Here is a 19,685-nt window from a genome sequence, read left to right on the forward strand (position 1 = left end):
GTAAAATAAATATATTTCCAGAGGCGATATAATTACCAAACCTATAGGTAATTAATTAGCTCATCTAGTATATAGACTCAAACAGTTCAGGATACAGATTTCCTCTGATCACACTTGAAGATTATAGTGCCGTTTTCTCCCACAGAAAGTTTGTGAAGTACCATTACAAATTATGAGCGTAGGTTGTAAATAGAAACACCTCCGGTTTGCAGCTCCCAGAGAGATCAACGCAGAAAGCGGGTGATTTCTGCATTTCCAACTGATGTACCTGGCTCATCTCATTGGGACTGATTAGACAGTGAGTGCAGCCTACGTAGGGCAAGCCAAAGCAGGGTGGGGTGTTGCCTCACCAAGGAAGCTCAAAAGGTCAGGGAACTCCCTCCCCTAGCCAAGGGAAGCCGTGAGGGACTATGCCTTGAGGAACAATGCGTTCTGGCCCAGATACCCACAGACCAGGAGATTCCCTCAGGTGCCTATACCACCAGGGTCCTGTGTTTCAAACATGAATCTGGGTGGCTGTTTGTTTGGGCAGACACCGAGCTAGCTGCAGGAATTTTTTTTCATGCCCCAGTGGCGTCTGGAATGCTAGCAAACAGAACTGCTCACTCCCCTGGAAAGGGGGCTGAAGCCAGGCAACCAAGTGATCTTGCTCAGCAGATCCCACCTCACAAAGCCCAGCAAGCTAAGATCCACTGGCTTGAAATTCTCGCTGCCAGCACAGCAGTCTGAAGTCAACCTGGGACACTCGAGCTTGGTAGAAGGAGGGGCATCTGCCCCTACTGAGGCTTGAGTAGGTAGTTTTCTCCTCACAGTGTAAATAAAGCTGCAGGGAAGCTTGAACTGGGCAGATCCCACTGCAGTTGGGCAAAGCCACTGTAGCCAGACTGCCTCTCTCCATTCCTACTCTCTGGGCAGGACATTTTTGAAAGAAAGGCAGCAGCCATAGTCACGGACTTATAGATAAAATTCCCACTCCCTGGGACAGAGCACCTGGGGGAAGGGGCAGCTGTCAAAGCAGCTTCAGCAGACTTAAACCTTCCTTCCTGCTGGCTCTGAAGAGAGCAGAGGATCTCCTAGCACAGCACTCGAGCTCTGCTAAGGGACAGACTGCCTCCTCAAGTGGGTCCCTGACCTCCATGCCTCCTGACTGGGAGACACCTCCCAGCAGGGGTCGACAGATACCTCATACAGGAGAGCTCCAGCTGGCATCTAGCAGGTGACCCTCTGGTACGAAACTTCCAGAGGAAAGAACAGGCAGTAATCTTTGCTGTTCTACAGCCTCTGCTGGTGATACCAAGGCAAATAGGGTCTGGGGTGGACCTCTAGCAAACTCCAGCAGACCTGCAGCGAGGGGCTTGACTGTTAGAAGGAAAACTAACAAACAGAAAGCAATAGCATTAACATCAAAGAAAAGGACGTCCACACCAAAACACCATTTGAAGGTCACCAACATCAAAGACCAAAGGCAGATAAATCCACGAAAGTGAGGAAAAACCACCACAAAAAGCCTGAAAATTCTAAAAACCAGAATGCTTCTTTTCCTCCAAAGGATCATAACTCCTCATTAGCAAGGGAACAAAACTGGACAAGACTGGATGAGTTTGACAAATTGAGAGAAGTAGGCTTCAGAAGGTGGTTGATAACAAACTGCTCCAAACTAAAGGAGCATGTTCTAACCCAATGGAGGGAAGCTAAGAACCTTGAAAAAAGGTTAAATGAATTGCTAACTAGAATAACCAGTTTAGAGGAGAACATAAATGACCTCATGGAGCTGAAAAACACAGCACAAAAATTTCACAAAGCATACATAAGTATCAATAGCTGAATCGATTGAGCGGAAAAAAGAATATTGGAGATTGAAGATCAACTTAATGAAATAAAGCAGTAAGACAAGATTAGAGTAAAAAGAATGAAAAGGAATGAACAAAGCCTCCAAGAAATATGGAAACACGTGAAAAGTCCAAACCTAGGTTTGATTGGTGTACCTGAAAGTGACAGGGAGAATGGAAAAAAGTTGGAAAACACTCTTCAGGATATTATCCAGGAGAACTTTCCCAACCTAGCAAGACAGACCAATATTCAAATTGAGGAAATACAGAAAAGACCACTAAGATACTCCTTGAAAAGAGCAACCACAAGACACATAATCATCGCCAAGATTCACCAATGAAGGAAATGAAGGAAAAATTGTTAAGGGCAGCTGGAGAAAAAGGTTAGATTACCCACAAAGGGAAGCACATCAGACTAAAAGTGGATCTCTCTGCAGAAACCCTACAAGCCAGAAGAGAGTGGGGACTAATATTTGACATTCTTAAAGAAAATAATTTTCAACCCAAAATTTCATATTCAGCCAAACTAAGCTTCGTAAGCGAAGGAGAAATAAAATTCTTTGTAGACAAGCAAATGCTGAGAGATTTTGTCACCACCAAGCCTGCCTTAGAAGAACTCCTGTAAGAAGTACTAAATATGGAAAGGAAAAACTAGTACCAGCCACTGCAAAAACACACAAAATTGTAAAGACAATTGACAATATGAAGAACTAATGACCATAAAAACCAGCTAGCATCATAACAACAGGATCAAAATCACACAAAACAGTATTAACCGTAAATGTAAACAGGCTAAATGCACCAATTAAAAGCCACAGACTGGCAAATTGGATAAAGAGTAAAGACCCTTTGGTGTGCTGTATTGAGGAGACCCACCTCACATGCAAACACAGGCATAGGCCCAAAAAAAATGGACGGAAGAATATTTACCAAGCAAATGGAAAGCAAAAAATAAAATAATATAAAAAATAGAAAGAAGCAGGGGTTGCAATGCTAGTCTCTGATAAAACAGACTTTAAACCAACAAAGATAAAAAAAGACAAAGGACATGACATAGTAAAGGGATCAATGCAACAAAACAAGCTAAGTATCCTAAATATATAAGCACCCAATATAGGAGTACCCAGATTCATAATGGAAGTTTTTAGAGACCTACAAAGAGACTTTTACTCCAACACAATAACAGTGGGAGACTTCAACACCCCACTGTCAGTATTAGACAGATCAACGAGACAGAAAATTAACAAGGACACTGAAACCTTGATCTCGGTTCTGGACCAAACAGACCTAATAGACATCTACAGAAGCCTCTACCCCAAATCAACAGAATATACATTTTCTCAGCACCACATTGTGCTTATTCTAAAACTGACTACATAATTGTAAGTAAAACACTCCTCAGCAAATGCAAAAGAATGAAAATCATAACAAATAGTCTCTCAGACCACAGCGCAATTAAATTAGAACTCAGGATTAAGAAACTCACCCAAAACTGCACAACTACATGGAAACTGAACAATCTGCTCCTGAATGACTACAGTGTAAATAATGAAATTAAGGCAGAAGAAATACATAATTTTTTTGAAACCAATGAGAACAAAGACACAATGTACCAGAATCTCTGGGACACAGCTGAAGCACTGTTTGCAGGGAAATTTGTAGCACTAAATGCCCACAGAGGAAAGCGGGAAAGATCTAAAATCAACACCCTATCATCACAATTAAAAGAACTAGAGAAACAAGAGCAAACAAATTCAAAAGCTAGAAGAAGACAAGAAATAACTAATATCAGAACAGAACTGAAGAAGATAGAGACACGAAAAGACCTTAAAAAAATTAATGAACACAGTAGCTGGTTTTTTGAAAAGATTAACAAAATAGATAGATCCCTAGCCAGAGTAATGAAGAAAAGAGAGAAGAATCAAATAGACACAATAAAAAATGACAAAGGAGATATCATCACTGATCCCATAGGAATACAAACTACCATCAGAGAATACTATAAACACCTTTATGTAAATAAACTAGAAAATCTAGAAAAAATGGATAAATTCCTGGACACATATGCCCTCTCAAGACTAAACCAGGAATAAATCGAATCACTGAATAGAACAATAACAAGCTCTGAAAGTGAGGCAGTAATTAATACCCTACCAACCAAAAGAGCCCAGGACCAGAAGCAGTCACAGCCAAATTCTACCAGAGGTACAATGAGGAGCTGGTACCATTCCTTCTGAAACTATTTCAAACAATAGAAAAAGAGGGACTCTTCCTGAACTCATTTTATGAGGTCAGCACCATCCTCATAACAAAACCTGGCAGAGACACAACAAAAAGACAAGAAAATTTCAGGCCAATATCCCTGATGAACATTGATGCAAAAATCCTTAATAAAATACTGCCAAACCGAATCCAGCAGCACATCAAAAAGTTCATCCACAATCAAGTTGGCTACATCCCTGAGATAGAAGGCTGGTTCAACATATGCAAATCAATAAACGTAATCCATCACATAAACAGAACCAATGACAAAAAACACATGATTATCTCAATAGTTGCAGAAAAGACCTTTGATAAAATTCAACAGCCCTTCACGCTAAAAACTCTCAATAAACTAGGTATTGATGGAACATATCTCAAAAAAATAAGAGCTATTTGTACAAACCCACAGCTAATATACTGAATGGGTCAAAGCTGGAAGCATTCTCTTTAAAAACTGGCACAAGACAAGGATGCCCTCTCTCATCACTCCTACTCAAAATAATATTGGAAGTTCTGGTTAGAGCAATCAGGCCAGAGAAAGAAATAAAGGTATTCAAACAGGAAGAGAGGAAGTCAGATTGTCTCTGTTTGCAGCTGACACGATTGTATATTTAGAATAACCCATCGTCTCAGTCCAAAGTTTCCTTAAGCAAATAAACAACTTCAGCAAAGTCTCAGGATACAAAATCAATGTGCAAAAATCACAATCATTCCTAGACACCAATAATAGACAAACAGAGAGACAAATCATGAGTGAACTCCCATTCACAACTGCTACAAAGAGAATAAAATACCTAGGAATCCTATTTACAAGGGATGTGAAAGACCTCTTCAAGGAGAACTACAAACCACTGCTCAAGGATATAAGAGAGGACACAAACAAATGGAAAAACATTCCATGCTCATGGATAGGAAGAATCGATATCATGTAAATGGCCATACACCCAAAGTAATTTATAGATTCAATGCTATTTCCATCAAGCTACCACTGACTTTCTTCACAGAATTGGAAAAAACTACTTTAAGTTTCATATGGAACCCAAAAGGAGCACGCATAGCTCAGCCAATTCTAAGCAAAAAGAACAAAGCTGGAGGCATCACGCTACCTGACTTTAAAATATACTACATGGCTACAGGAACCAAAATAGCATGGTACTGGTACCAAATAGACCAATGGAACAGGACAGAGGCCTCAGAAATAACGCCACCCATCTACAACCATCTGATCTTTGACAAACCTGACAAAAACTAGCAATGGGGGAAGCATTCCCTATTTAATAAATGGTGTTAGAAAAACTGGCTAGCCATATGCAGAAAACTGAAACTGGACCCCTTCCTTACACCTTATACAAAAATTAACTCAAGATGAATTAAGGACTTAGACATAAGACCTAAAACCATAAAAACCTTAGAAGAAAACCTAGGCAATATCATTCAGGACATAGGCATGGGCAAAGACTTCATGACTAAAGCACCAAAAGCAATGGCAATAAAAGCCTAAATTGACAATTGGGATCTCATAAAACTAAAGAGCTTCTGCATAGCAAAAGAAACTATCTTCAGAGTGAACAGGCAACCTACAAAATGGGAGAAAAATTTTGCAATCTATCCACCTGACAAAGGGCTAATATCCAGAATCTACAAAGAATTTAAACAAATTTACAAGAAAAAAAAATAACCCCATTAAAAAGTGGGTGAAGAATATGAACAGACACTTCTCAAAAGAAGACATTTATGCATCCAACAAACATAGGAAGAAAAGCTCATCATCACTGGTCATTAGAGAAATGCAAATCAAAACCATGATGAGGTACCAACTCATGCCAGTTAGAATGGCGATCATTAAAAAGTCAGGAAACAGTAGATGCTGGAGAGGATGTGGAGAAATAGGAACGCTTTTACACTGTTGGTGGGAGTATAAATTAGGTCAACCATTGTGGAAGACTGTGTGGCGATTCCTTCAGGATCTAGAACCAGAAATACCATTTGACCCAGCAATCCCATTACTGGGTATATACCCAAAGGATTATAAATCATTCTACTATAATTCTGTACATACACACCTATGTTTATTACAGCACTGTTCACAATAGCAAAGACTTGGAACCAACCCAAATGGCCATCAATGACAGACTGGATAAAGAAAATGTCACACATATACACCATGGAACACTATGCAGCCATGAAAAAGGATGAGTTCATGTCCTTTGCAGGGACATGGATGAATCTAGAAAGATCATTCTCAGTAGACTAACAGGAACAGAAAATCAAACACCACACATTCTCACTCATAACTGGGAGTTGAACAATGAGAACACATGGACACAGGGAGGGGAACATCACACACCGGGACCTGTCGGGGCATGGGGGGCTAGGGGAGGGATAGCATTAGGAGAAATACCAAGTGTAGATGACAGGTTGATAGGTGCAGGAAACCACTATGGCACATGTATACCTATGTAAGAAACCTGCACATTCTGCACATGTATCCCAGAACTTAAAATATAATTTTAAAAAATTATGAGCTTAATGGTACAGTCTTATCTATTTTGTTTAAGGGAAGTATCAAGTCAGAGTTTAGAATGAATTATTTCTTTTAACTGCACAGTGTGATTCGTGAAGGTCAGAGTTGAGGTTCAGTGCAGTCAGGCTGGAAAGGTAGCTCCTAGCACTAAAAAGAGTGTGTGAATAAATAAAAGACGTGTACTATTTCCTAAGTTTACTTAATATTCACATTAAATGAAAATTATGAGCCTGAATGTGTCCTTGTGGGAGCCTGGAATGAATATGAGTCAAAGATCACATGGAATTAATATATTATAAAATGGTATACAAAATAGGTTTAATTAATCTTCCTCAATCATTCTTATTTTTCAGATCTTCAGGAATTTTACTGGGATAATTGTCCAAATAAATTGCAAGCATTCTATCCAAATGGTAAGCAGAACATCTTATTATGTAACCATATTTGTTTATCCATAATTAGTATAACTTTCTGAGTATTGAAATGAGAAACTTGATTTACTCTTCTTCACTCATGTTTTAAATTTTATAAGAAAAACTCGAATCACTAAATAATTTTTTTATTTTATTTAAAAATTATAATTCTGAGATGTAAATATATGGCATGTTAGCCTGCGAATTATTTAATCACTTTACTCGAAAATCTGGTAAAAGGCCAAATTTCTGAAAATAGACTACTGGAAAACATTTTGTAAACAATATAGAGGGAGAATTGTATATCAGAATATACACATAAAACTGTCTTTTCAGATAATTATGTATCATTTATTTTCTTATAGTGAAATTATAAAAATACAACCTATAGCCTTCCATAGATACATAATTAACTGTGTTTTGAAATGATATCCAATTCAGTACCTTCATACATTTGAAACTTTGATAAGCTAGTCTATCTTCACTTTGGGGATCATCTTCATTAAGAGTTTGTTTTCTCGAGTTTTGAGGTAGGATACTTGAAGTCATTCTTCTTCTTTATAATTATGTGGCAAGAACTATCTCCCTCAAAACTTTATGCTTAAGTTTGTGACAGTCACACTGTCAGTCAGATGGTGCAAAGTCTTTTAATGCTGTTGAACATAAGGGAGTTGTCTAAAATACAGATAGTTCTCCATCTGAGCTCATAACCCAAGCAATGTGCTTCAAAATTGCATTTATTATATTTTTTCTTATTACAAATGATATTATGTTCATAATGGATAGATAAATTAGATGCCCATAAATATAAATAAAAAAATATTCTCACCACCTAATGCAACCTGTTAACCTTTTGTATAAACTGGTGAATGTTTTCAGTATATGAACACACAACCTACTGTAAAAATTCAAGAAACGAGTGTAATGATGATGTGAAATGCAGATTCGCCTCCCTTGACCCCACTTCCTCTGCAGCTTGGGTATAAATGCCTGCTCCAACACCTGTTCTCTGTGTGAACTTGATCAAATCCTTTACTCCCTCTAGGCTTTCCTTTCTCATCTGCAAAATGGAGCTAATAATACATACCTAGCTGATGGGGTTGTCTTGAGGATGAAATATGTTGATACAAGTTAGGTGTATAGAGCAGTGCCTAGCTCGTAAGTGAGATATTACAAAATTATCTATTGTATTTGAATTATTTTTTGGAATTCTTAAGATGTGCATATTTTGTATACTTATATCTCATTTAGCTTTCTACTAAAGGTAATTATTCTTCAGTTAGTTATTTTGTGGTTCCAGATAGAAAATCATATTTTCTAAAAATAATAACAATTTTAGATACTTTTATTTTTTTTCCTTTTTAGCATCATACTTTTATCAATTTTGAGTTCACTACTTATTGCCTTGGCTATGTCTTTCAGTGTAACATGAAATAACTGAATAATTCTTTATTCTTTCTGATTTTATTAGGAATGACTTTCATGATTGTAATTTGAGTACTGTGTTGACTATTTGTGTAAGTTTTATTCTTTTTCTTAAGACGTAATTCTATTCTTAACTATATTTGATTATCAGAAGTTTCTGTTGATGTTCTATAAATCTCAATAACATATAAATTAATGTTTTAATATCTCTTGAGAAGATGATTTGGTTCTCCTCTCTCGGTCAGCAGATTTGCTAATATTATGTTCCTCTTGCATAGCTGGAAGCTTACTTTTATTACGTACCTTAGCTCAATTCCTTTTTGTTTACTTGAGAATTTTAAAGAATATTCCAAAGTAAGAATGATATATGTCATGCCCGTCCGTGTGAAGAGACCACCAAACAGGCTTTGTGTGAGCAACATGGCTGTTTATTTCACCTGGGTGCAGGCGGGCTGAGTCCGAAAAGAGAGTCAGTAAAGGGAGATAAGGGTGGGGCCGTTATATAGGATTTGGGTAGGTAAAGGAAAATTACAGTCAAAGGGGCTTGTTCTCTGGTGGGCAGGAGTGGAGGTCACAAGGTGCTCAGTGGGGAAGCTTTTTGAGCCAGGATGAGCCAGGAAAAGGAATTTCACAGGATAATATCATCACTTCAGGCAAGGACCGGCCATTTTCACTTCTTTTGTGGTGGAATGTCATTGGTTAAGGCAGGGCAGGGCATTTGCACTTCTTTTGTGATTCTTCAGTTACTTCAGGCCATCTGGGCGTATACGTGCAAGTCACAGGGGATGCGATGGCTTGGCTTGGGCTCAGAGGCCTGACAATATATACTATTTTTTATTGCTTGATATCTATGTGGTACTATTAAGGATGTTATATTCACGTTGAACTTTACAACATTTTCTGTGGAGTATGCTGAGACCAGCACGGTCAGGGAGACCCTAACCCAGCGGCGCTGGTGGAATTAAAGACACACACACAGAAATATAGAGGTGTGAAGTGGGAAATCAGGGGTCTCACAGCCTTCAGAGCTGAGAGCCCCAAACAGAGATTTACCCACATATTTATTAACAGCAAACCAGTCATCAGCATTGTTTCTATAGATACTAAATTAACTAAAAGTATCCCTTATGAGAAATGAAGGGATGGGCCGAATTAAAGGAATAGGTTGGGCTAGTTAACTGCAGCAGGAACACACCCTTAAAGACACAGATCGCTCATGCTAATTGTTTGTGGCTTAAGAATGCCTTTAAGCAGTTTTCTGCCCTGGACGGGCCAGGTGTTCCTTGCCCTCATTCCCGTAAACCCACAACCTTCCAGGTATGATCAGCCATCACAGCTGTCCAAAACCTAAGTCTATTTCTCATACCATTTTTAAAATTCTGAGATTTATTTCTATGAAAATATTTCTAAGTGTACCAGGTTGTATACACTGGGGTTTGACTATGATTGATTTTTAAAATACTTTTGAAATATTTGAAAACAACACGTAATCCTTGTCATGGACTTATTTGGATGTAGTTCTATCAATTTAGCACAAATCATCATAATATTCAAATTTCATGTTCTTATATTCTATTTGCTGGACAGAGATGAGGCTAGTTTGTGCAAATTCTTAAAATGCCCAAGTGATCCATTTGGATTTATACACTAGGCATAAAACTATTGAATATAAGCTGGTGAGTTATATGAGTAGACCCTACATAGGAAGATGAATCTTTGAGGGTGTGAAAGATCAACTACAGTGGGGTAAGACTAAGGCCAAATATAAGATTTAAGGATCTGTTTAGTTCGGCATTTCTACTTTTGGAAATCTGACGTTTAGAAATATCTTCCAGTCTTTGAAGGAAGTGTTTAGTGTTGTTATTCTTTCCCAAGGCAATTCCCACCATCTTCTACTTTTCTGTCATCCAGTCCATTTCCTCCATCAGCTTTCCTTCTCAGTCCTTTTGTGACCTTCTGTGACGTTAACTTCTTAAAAGTAAAATATAATGACTTTCTTGTCTCATGAATTTTATCCCCCACTTTTATTTTTAGAAACTTTGATATAGCTTGTAAAAGCCAAGACAAATTTCTACCAGAATTAGAGATATAGCATTCATCCCGCCAGCCATCAAACATTTTTGAAAACCAACTATCTGCTAGGCACCATGCTAAGAGGTAGAAAAAGCTCTCTCCCTACAAGAGATAGGACCTTTAACCTCCATACGAAAGAGCTCTTAATCTTTTGCTTGAATTCTCCAAAGTTCAGCATCTCCAGCTGACATTGATACATTTTTCATTCAATGACCTGAAGACAACCAAAACTTTAATGAGCTCAGTCTTTATCCTAACCTACCTCTCCTACTATTTCCTATCCTGGGTGATGGCTGATACTAATCTATGCTAGAAACTTAATAAGCTGTCAATATGTAATCTTTATTTAATTAATATTTTATGCTATATCTTTACTCTGTCCTATCTTTAACCAAACTTCATAAAAGTCCTATTGATTACATCTTTACATTTAGCCCAAACTTCTCTTTACGTTTGTATTTATTATCTCAGTTTTAGAACCACAACATAAGCTTTTTGATTTTTTATAAAACCCTTCTCACTTTTACATCCCTACCCCTTTTGTCCATCAACTACATTCCTATCAGAGTTATTCCTAAAATTTGCATATGATCATGACAGTCACCCATTGCTTTTGATTTTGATTTTGCTTTGCTTAGAGGAAAAAACCCAAATCCTCATGATACATTCGGTTTTCTTCACAGCCCAGTACCAAGTTTATTTCTTCTCAATTTATTCCCCTTCTCCATCTACATCATCTTCATTCCCCTGAATTTAATCACATCTAATTAATGTGCATTACGGCTTCTTCATACTTAGATTATGTTCTGACACATAGTGGGTATTCAATCAATGTTTTCTGGTCATTATTTTGAAAAGACAAAGGGCTAGACTAAGCAGGAGCATATGATCAATCACCTGAGTGGGTCAGACTGAGGAGAAGACATTGTTTACTTGATAACTTATTGGCACTCTTGAAGTTTTGTATTAGAATACCATGGAAACGGAATTCATAAATACAACTTAGAAATGACCTAGTCTAAGCTATGTTTCCTGAATGTTGAGACCTGAAGTATCAGGGACTTGTTTAGAATAATAGTTGTAGCTGTTTAATACTATGAGATTTACTACACCCGAATCTGCGCCAACTTAGGTCAACAATGGTTTGTGTCCTGAGTAGGAATTTAAAAGACATGATGAACTGTAACTATTATTGATAGAAGCAGATTATTCTGACTTGATTCCAAACTGATTGCATACATGTAATTTACCTCTAAGGGTGTGTAATTATGATTTTTCCTGAGGTATCTATATTGAAGTATTTATGAGGATGCAATTTTCACGGTTTTTTAAAAAAAGCATGTAATTGGATATTTGATTTGTAACCTCCAAAATTAAGGTTAGAAATAGAGTCATGAGTGCTTCATGGAAGACTTCAGATGGAGAGAGAGTGAACGAATTTAGTAGCTGCTTCATACAACTTGGCTCAAATAGAGATTGTAGTCTTTCTCCTAGTCTTTATCGTATGAAAAGCAGCCAGGATAGACTTTCCTTGTTATACTTTTGTATAGTTGAAAGTTTTGAGTCAAATTTTAAGCCTTTACAATTACCTTTTTAAAATTGTAACTGTTTGTTCTTAGTTACTTCTTTCTAAATGTCAAGGTGTATTTATTTACTCTTAATAATGTGATATGTAGTATTCCGCAAACATTGTCAGTGACAAATTTTTTGAACTAAAGAATAGATTGGTTGACCATTCCATTCATTAAGGAAACTAGATTAAATGTACAACGGTTGCAAGATTTTTCAAACATACGTGAAGTAAACATTATTCTCAATTGACTTAGTATCAAGACATTCTTCTCCCAGGTCTTGAAAAATAAAATATTCAACTTTCCAGTTCAATTGAGTGGGGAGAGCTATAAATTTTGTTTCATGGCTTTGTTTATATTGTATTCATTTCTCTAGATTTTATAATTTTAGAAGATTAAAAGCCTTAGGAATTCAAATGCAGTTTTTCATTTAAACTTATAAAAACTAATTTCGGCCCTCACAGAAGATCTGTGAACACTTTTCTTCCAAAGAGGGGCTGTACTGTTTACATTTAAGAAACACTATGTGAGAGCGAGAGGCTTAAAACATCCCTTTTCTAAATGTTAGGACGGTCCCTATTGTATGAGGGCAAGTTTCTGAATATGTAATTATAAAACCCTATTGATACATAGGGTAGTGATTTTCCTGAGTGCATCTAACCCAATGTCCACATTGCATAAAGTGCCAAAGAGACTGAATGAGTTACCAAGTTCATGGAGTTAGTCAGTGACTGACAGGACATAACTGTAGCAATAAATATATACAAATAAACATGACAAAGTCATTCATCATAACTTTAATTATGACAAGAGAGCCAGGTCGAATCAAATTACATACAGGAAGAGTTAAAATAACTATCTGAATATTAAAAGTAAGATAAAATTTTGCTTGATATAGGCTTTCTTGAATATTTAAATAAACAAAATTCTGAAATACCCTCTAATAAGTATTTCTCTATAGAGAGGTAATTATATTTAACAGCAAAATTAACATTGATCCACTTTCACTGGGATATATTTTAAATATTGTTTTGAAATACTGTTGTATTTATACAATGCAAAAGGAAAGATAGCTATTTTTATTAAAAGAATGTTTTCAAAAATATTTTAAATTTTTATTTTTATTTCAAAGTAACAGTTATTCAAATGTTGAATATGATGAGTGTTTTGTCATATAACAATGTTGTAAAATATAAATGATTTTTTTATATGTAGATAGAAATATGTCATTCATCAGGCTATATGTAATTGGCCATGGCTAACTCTAAATGGGAAGTTTTTTCTCATCCTATTACTTTTTTCTTGAGTATCTCAAGACATAATGCTTGTTTCTGTATTTAGACCTTTTTAGTCTCCCTTGTATTTTAGCTAGAATTATCTAATTGCTGCTCTCACACAAATGATGTTATGTGATTAGAGAGAGGGATCACGACATACCTCTTTATCTCCCTGAAGCCCCCTGTTTCTCAACTTTGGCTGCATCTTAGAAACACTGCAGAAGATTAACAAATAATCATGTATGGGTGATAAATCTTGATTTTACTGATAGCTTACATGTATCTACCTATGCCAAAACTTCTCAAATTATACACTTTAAATATGTGCAGTCTTAAAAAAAAAAAAAAAGGAAAACATACACTTATCATATGACCCATTAATCCCCCTACTTGGGGGTGGGAAGGGGAAAAGTGGGAGGGTACAAATACTCAGGTCCCATTTGCAGGTATTTTAATGTAATTGGTCTTCAGTGGGGCTCAGCCTCTGATATTTATTAGAAACCTTCCAGGTGATCCTAATGTGAATTCAGCATTGAGAGCTTCTAGTTTGGATACAGTAAGTGCTTTGAATATGGCAAGTTCTTAAAAATAATTGTTCTCATGCTTTTATTTATATATACGTGTGTGTGTGTGTATATATATACGTGTGTGTGCCTATATATATATATATGAGAACATATTTTTTAGAGACAGGGTCTTACTCTGTCACCCAGGCTGGCTGAAGTGCAGTAGCGAGATCATGGCTCACTCCAGCCTCAACCTTCTGGGCCCAAGCCATCCTCCAGCTTCAGCTTCCCGAGTAGCTTGGATTACAGGTGTGTGATATCACATCTGGCTAATTTTTATTTTTTGTACAGACAGGGTCTTCCTACGTTGCTCAGGCTGGTCTTGAACTCCTGTCCTCAAGCAATCCTCCTGCCTCCGTCTCCTAAAGTGCTGGGGTTACAGGTGTGAGCCACCATACCTGGCCTGTTCTCATATTTTAATTTAATATGTTTTCTCTTTAATTACAAGTAATGTAGCTTAGGCAACATGGCAAAACCCCATCTCTACAAAAAATACAAAATAATTAGCCAACTGTGGTGGTGCCCTCCTGTAGCCCCAGATACTTGAGAGGCTGAGGTGGGAGGATCACTTGAGCCTGGGATATCTAGGCTGCAGTGAGCCATAATCATGCCACTGCACTCCAGCCTGGGCAACAGAGTGAGATTCTGTCTCAAGAAAAAAAAAATTACAAGTAATAAAGCCTTGAATACATCCATTGAAAAGCCTTGAGGTGTATAAATTATGTCAGAGGAAGTCCAGTAAAAGAAGTACCCCCAAATAGCTTTTTGCAAATATAGACATGCCACAGCCTTATAGGCGTACATCTTTACTAAGACACATCATAAAAACACATCTGTGTGGTACATTTGCTGCATTTTGAGTAAAGACTGAAAAAAGTTCACAAAGGTTGGTCAATTTAAAATATGGAATTTAAGTCACAGTTGTCATCTTATTAATGGTTACTATTTTTCATGAAATTTCCATTTTATATGATATAGTAGTTTGCAGATCACTTTCATGTACATAGCATGTGGTCATTTGAGTCATATTTATTTGTTTTGAACATGGACTATGATGGAGACATTCCCAGATTTTTTTTTGATATAAAATTCACTTCTTTAAACATCAGTTTATAATTGAAAATTTCAGTTTTATTGAAGTTTTGGTTCAAGAAAGTTAAGATTTAGTAGTGCTCCCATTTTTGTCTCTGTAAAAATATTTGCACAGTTAATTTATGATTCAATTTAATTTTCCTGTTATGAACATGAGTGGGTAACAGAAAAACATTAGAGTGTTGACATTGGTAGTTAGAACTGTGGGCCTCAAAAATGGGGCATAAGTGAGATGACAATCTCATCATATTGTGTATCTAGAAGAGAAACTGGCAAGAAAGATTTTATATTTATTTTTTGTTCTTTGGGCATCACCTTTATAATTTTAACCTTTGGAATGTATATATTTTGTGAGTCAGATTGCTATAGACTATGCTGCAGTAATAAACCATCCCTACATTTCACTGGTTTATCTCGACAAGGGTTTACTTTTCCCTTCTTTTTTTTTTTTTTTTTTTTTTTTGACAGAGTCTTGCTCTGTTGCCCAGGCTGGAGTGCAGTGTCATGATCTCGGCTCACTGAAGCCTGTGCCTCCCAGGTTCAAGTGATTCTTGTGCCTCATCCTCCTGAGTAGCTGGGATTACAGGCACCTGCCACCATGCCCGGCCATTTTTTGTATTTCTAGTAGAGGCGGGGTTTCATCATGTTGGTCAGGCTGATTTCGAACTGCTGACCTTGAGTGATCTGTTCACCTCGGCCTCACAAGGTACTAGATTTACAGGCGTGAGTCACCAGCCTCGGCAAGTTTACTTTTCATCTGTAGAGCAAGGGGTGCTCTGCATGTTATAGTTACTTGCAGCCCAGACTCAGGGAGGCACCATATTGACTCATGTTACAGGGAAGAAAGGGACACTGATGAACAGTAGTTCACTGTTAACACAGGTCACGTGGGTACTTCTCATTTTAAAGGGGGAGGAAGTACATTCCTACTATGTGCCCGGGAGGAGAGGAGAATTGGAGTGTTTGTCAATGAGTCCGAGAGAGACCCACAGACGCGTTCTGATGGATGAGATACTGAATGTCAGTGTATCTTTTTCTTCTCAACATAAGCCTGTATTGTAAGGAAGGTAGCATCTTATCATCGCACCTTCTCAGATAGGAAGCTGAGAATCAGAATGCCTGGACAGCGTCACTATACACCCACAGCTAGTGAGAAGAGGGATCAGGTTCATTATGTCTTTATAGCATAATTATGTCTCCATATATTTCATTGATATGAAACCTGTACTGTGTTCTGCTACTTTACATTCTATGATCCTTTTACATAATTGCTACTTTATTTTATAATCAAACAAAGAGTCAGTTTATGACAAGCATAGATTCTTAGGTTTAAATGTGTAAATTTATAACTATTACCATCAGTTTTTCTTTTGTACTTTGCTTTAAATAATATTTTTTAGTGTTAAAAATTATTCCTACCTTCAGTCCACCTTTACATTTTCACTAAAAAATATTCTGTTAAGTTGAGAAATGAAGCAAATCATTGCCACTGGACACCATATTTATATCACTCAGAATGATGTTGTTTCTCAATAGGATTTATCAGAAATTCCAATGTTTCCACCGACAGTATAGAGAAAAAGCAAAAACAAGAACAATCTGCTAATGAACAATTTCTGAAGGGACAGAAGGGAAGTTTTCCAAATGCAAAGCTCAGCCAAAGGGGAGAATTTGTTGTTGTTGTTTGTTTGTTTCCTGAGACAGAGTCTCACTATGTTGCCCAGGCTGTACTTGAACTCCTGGGCTCAAATGATCCTCCTGCCTCAGCCTCCCAAGTAGGTAGGATTCTAGGCAGGTGCCACCAGACCCAGCTCAATGGGGAGGGTTAATAATGCAATTTTCCTACACCAAAATGGTGGCATCTATTTATTTACTTATTTTAAATAGGAAGAAGTCAGAAGACTTAATGAATCAAACATTACTTATAATTATATTTTTTCCTATGAGCATGGACTTAAAAACTCAGAGATGAAATAGAAAATCTTCCTGGAAGCAAACATTGTTGGATAGACTCATAATGTGTCAGGTTTTTCAAACTCATTTTCTATAACTTTCCAAAGATGCTGTCAAATGAAGGATGAGTCAGGTTTTCCATAAAAATATCATTCTAATTTCGTAAAACAGTGTGGCTCAAAACTATAAATTGGGCTGCCAAACTATGCCTCTCAATGTTTGATGGTTTGGGAACATGTAGAATCCATTATATTTTCTTCATTAAAGGACATATAATAAAGTGATGTGTTGTGATAATTTAATTTATTGTGATAATTTAATGTTTGCGATTCAATGGAAAAACACCATCTTTTTCATAAATGTGATGTAATAACATAATATTCATCATTGGGTGCACAAAAGAAGTTTATAGATATATGACTCTGCTGCTAAGCTATCAGAAGGATTAGTGCCCCTGTCACTCCACACACACTTTAGAAAGATAACAGCCATGATTTTTGATATGTAGAGTCCCAACCATTTTGTGTTCAGGAATCTGTCTGCATCATGAGACAACGGTGGAACTAAGCCATAATGAATGATTTAGCTCTGTTTCCTCTTTCTTCACAGTGTGCCCATGAGTCTCACACCAACATGCCTTTCTTGGACTTATCTCTGAAGTCTGTAGGAGATAACTTCCTCCCCATTACCAGCCAGCAGGGGGGCCTGGGTTTCCTTGTTTGGAGCTGCAGGATATTTGTTCTATCCTGTTTACAGCCAATGGGGGGCCCTTTTTCTTCCCTACAGTGAGCCTTTTCATCTGCACAGAGGGAGACACAAAATCGGAAATGATCTTAATTAAATGTTTTCCGTCCAGAAACAACTAGTTCACTACCTTGATCTAGCGGACCTTCTTGGAGGTGCCCCTTCCCACCTCCCTCTGTGGTGAGATTGCAGGTAATAGACCTTATGACAAAAGACAAGGATAAATATTTATCAGGGCACAGAAGAATTTTTGAGTATCTACATTTATTTACATTCATTCCTGTGAACACGTTTAACCATGTTAGATGGTTAGATGGTTAATTATGTGAGGTGTTATTAGTACTCCTGGCTGAAATTTTTTACTTTATAATATTTTCAAATAAAATTGTATCCCCTGAACAAATTACAAAAGTGCTTTTAAATATCCAGAATAAATATTTTGAGAATATTCATTTTAGGGTTCAAGCTTCTAAAGTACCCTATTCTATACTAAGTTATTGCAATATCTGTCATTTAGAGGAACTTGTAGGTTTATTAGCTCTATAATGTCAACATTCGCAGATATGAAACATTTTATATTTCTTAGTGATATATAAATGTATGAGGAATACATGAAAATGCAACAAGATTTTGGTTGGCTTAATAATGAGTTTCTTTCTTAAAGATCAAGATAAAAATTCTGAATTTCTACTGTTCTGTTTTTAAAATTATAAGCTTAAATGTATCTAGTTCCAATGTAAACTCCGCATTGCCAATTTTTTGGAATATGAATATAATGAAAGTTTATATGTGGTTAGTTGTGAAAAAATTATTATGTGAAGAACATAGAATTTATTAAGGAGATATTACTTAATTGGTAGATTATTCACAAGTTTTAGCTGACTTTTTAAGAAAAAAATCATGTGAGGAATTTAACATATTTATTTTGGTAGAAACATGTTTTGATAGAGGAATGTTATATTTAGATAAAATATCAGTTTCATTTAAACAAATTATAACTTTAAAATTATAAGTATATCTTATAATGTTTATATTTTCACATCCATCTATTATTGATAGATAAATAGATGGATAGAAAAATTTGCAAAATTCAAATTTTTTTAGTGAAATCTAATTTTTTAAATAAAATGATTTAATATTTGCACAGTAAATGTGATGAAAACTTTGTGTACAGATATAAGGTCCTGTGGTTTGGGGTTTCCTTTTTGTCCAAAAGGCATTGTTCTATGTGAATTAGACACACTGATTTAATATTCTAATTCAATGCCTATAAAACCAACCTTTATTTAATTCTCTGCTGTCTGCAGTTCCTCAAGGGGTTGCAGAAAAAATAGACTGTGACTTCTTTAAAAGAGGCATTTTGTTAAAAGAATAAAACGTCTTTTGAAATATTAGTGAGGTACTGGATTTTAATACCCTTTTTTTAAAAAAAATATTAAAGAATCCTATGATTATTTCTTTTCCCTATCTCAAAACCAAGCATATTTTCAATTAAAATTAAATATATTTGAATCTACACTTTATAATATTACAATAAAGGAAAGAAATAGTTATCATTATTACATTTGGATGTGTTTTTAAATGTAGTTTCTCGTTGAAAATAATTTACTTTCAACCACAAGAAGTTGGTTATTCTGTGTGTTTTTATCAGATAGGCTTTATAAAATTCTTGCATCTCATAAGGAAGCCTATATGTAATAGACAAAGCATCCAAGAACACAAACTTAGTGAAAAACCAGTTTTTGTTGAGATGGTTTCACTCCAGTAACCTCAGAAGTGTTGGTGAGTAATTTGAGTTTTAGTGACAAGATTCTGTTGCTGCTAGGGATGGTTCTGACCATTTGACAGGCTGAGTTTTATTTATTTATTTATTTATTTATTATTATTATTATTATTATACTTTAAGTTCTAGGGTACATGTGCATAACGTGCAGGTTTGTTACATATGTATACTTG

The 19,685-nt window shown here is 36.3% G+C and overlaps 1 long non-coding RNA gene across 1 annotated transcript in view; it reads left to right on the forward strand.

The window, feature by feature from the left end:
* The window catches only part of LOC105543109, a 426,929-nt gene that overhangs the window by 32,656 nt on the left and 374,588 nt on the right, over window positions 1–19,685 (forward strand). Inside the window, exon 2 of the long non-coding RNA XR_001006578.1 lies at window positions 6,969–7,028. This is a non-coding gene — a long non-coding RNA (uncharacterized LOC105543109). The remainder of the gene's footprint in view (window positions 1–6,968; window positions 7,029–19,685) is intronic.

The sequence above is a fragment of the Mandrillus leucophaeus genome, unplaced genomic scaffold (genome assembly GCF_000951045.1).
Source record: "Mandrillus leucophaeus isolate KB7577 unplaced genomic scaffold, Mleu.le_1.0 Scaffold275, whole genome shotgun sequence".
NCBI classification, from domain to species: Eukaryota; Metazoa; Chordata; class Mammalia; order Primates; family Cercopithecidae; genus Mandrillus; species Mandrillus leucophaeus.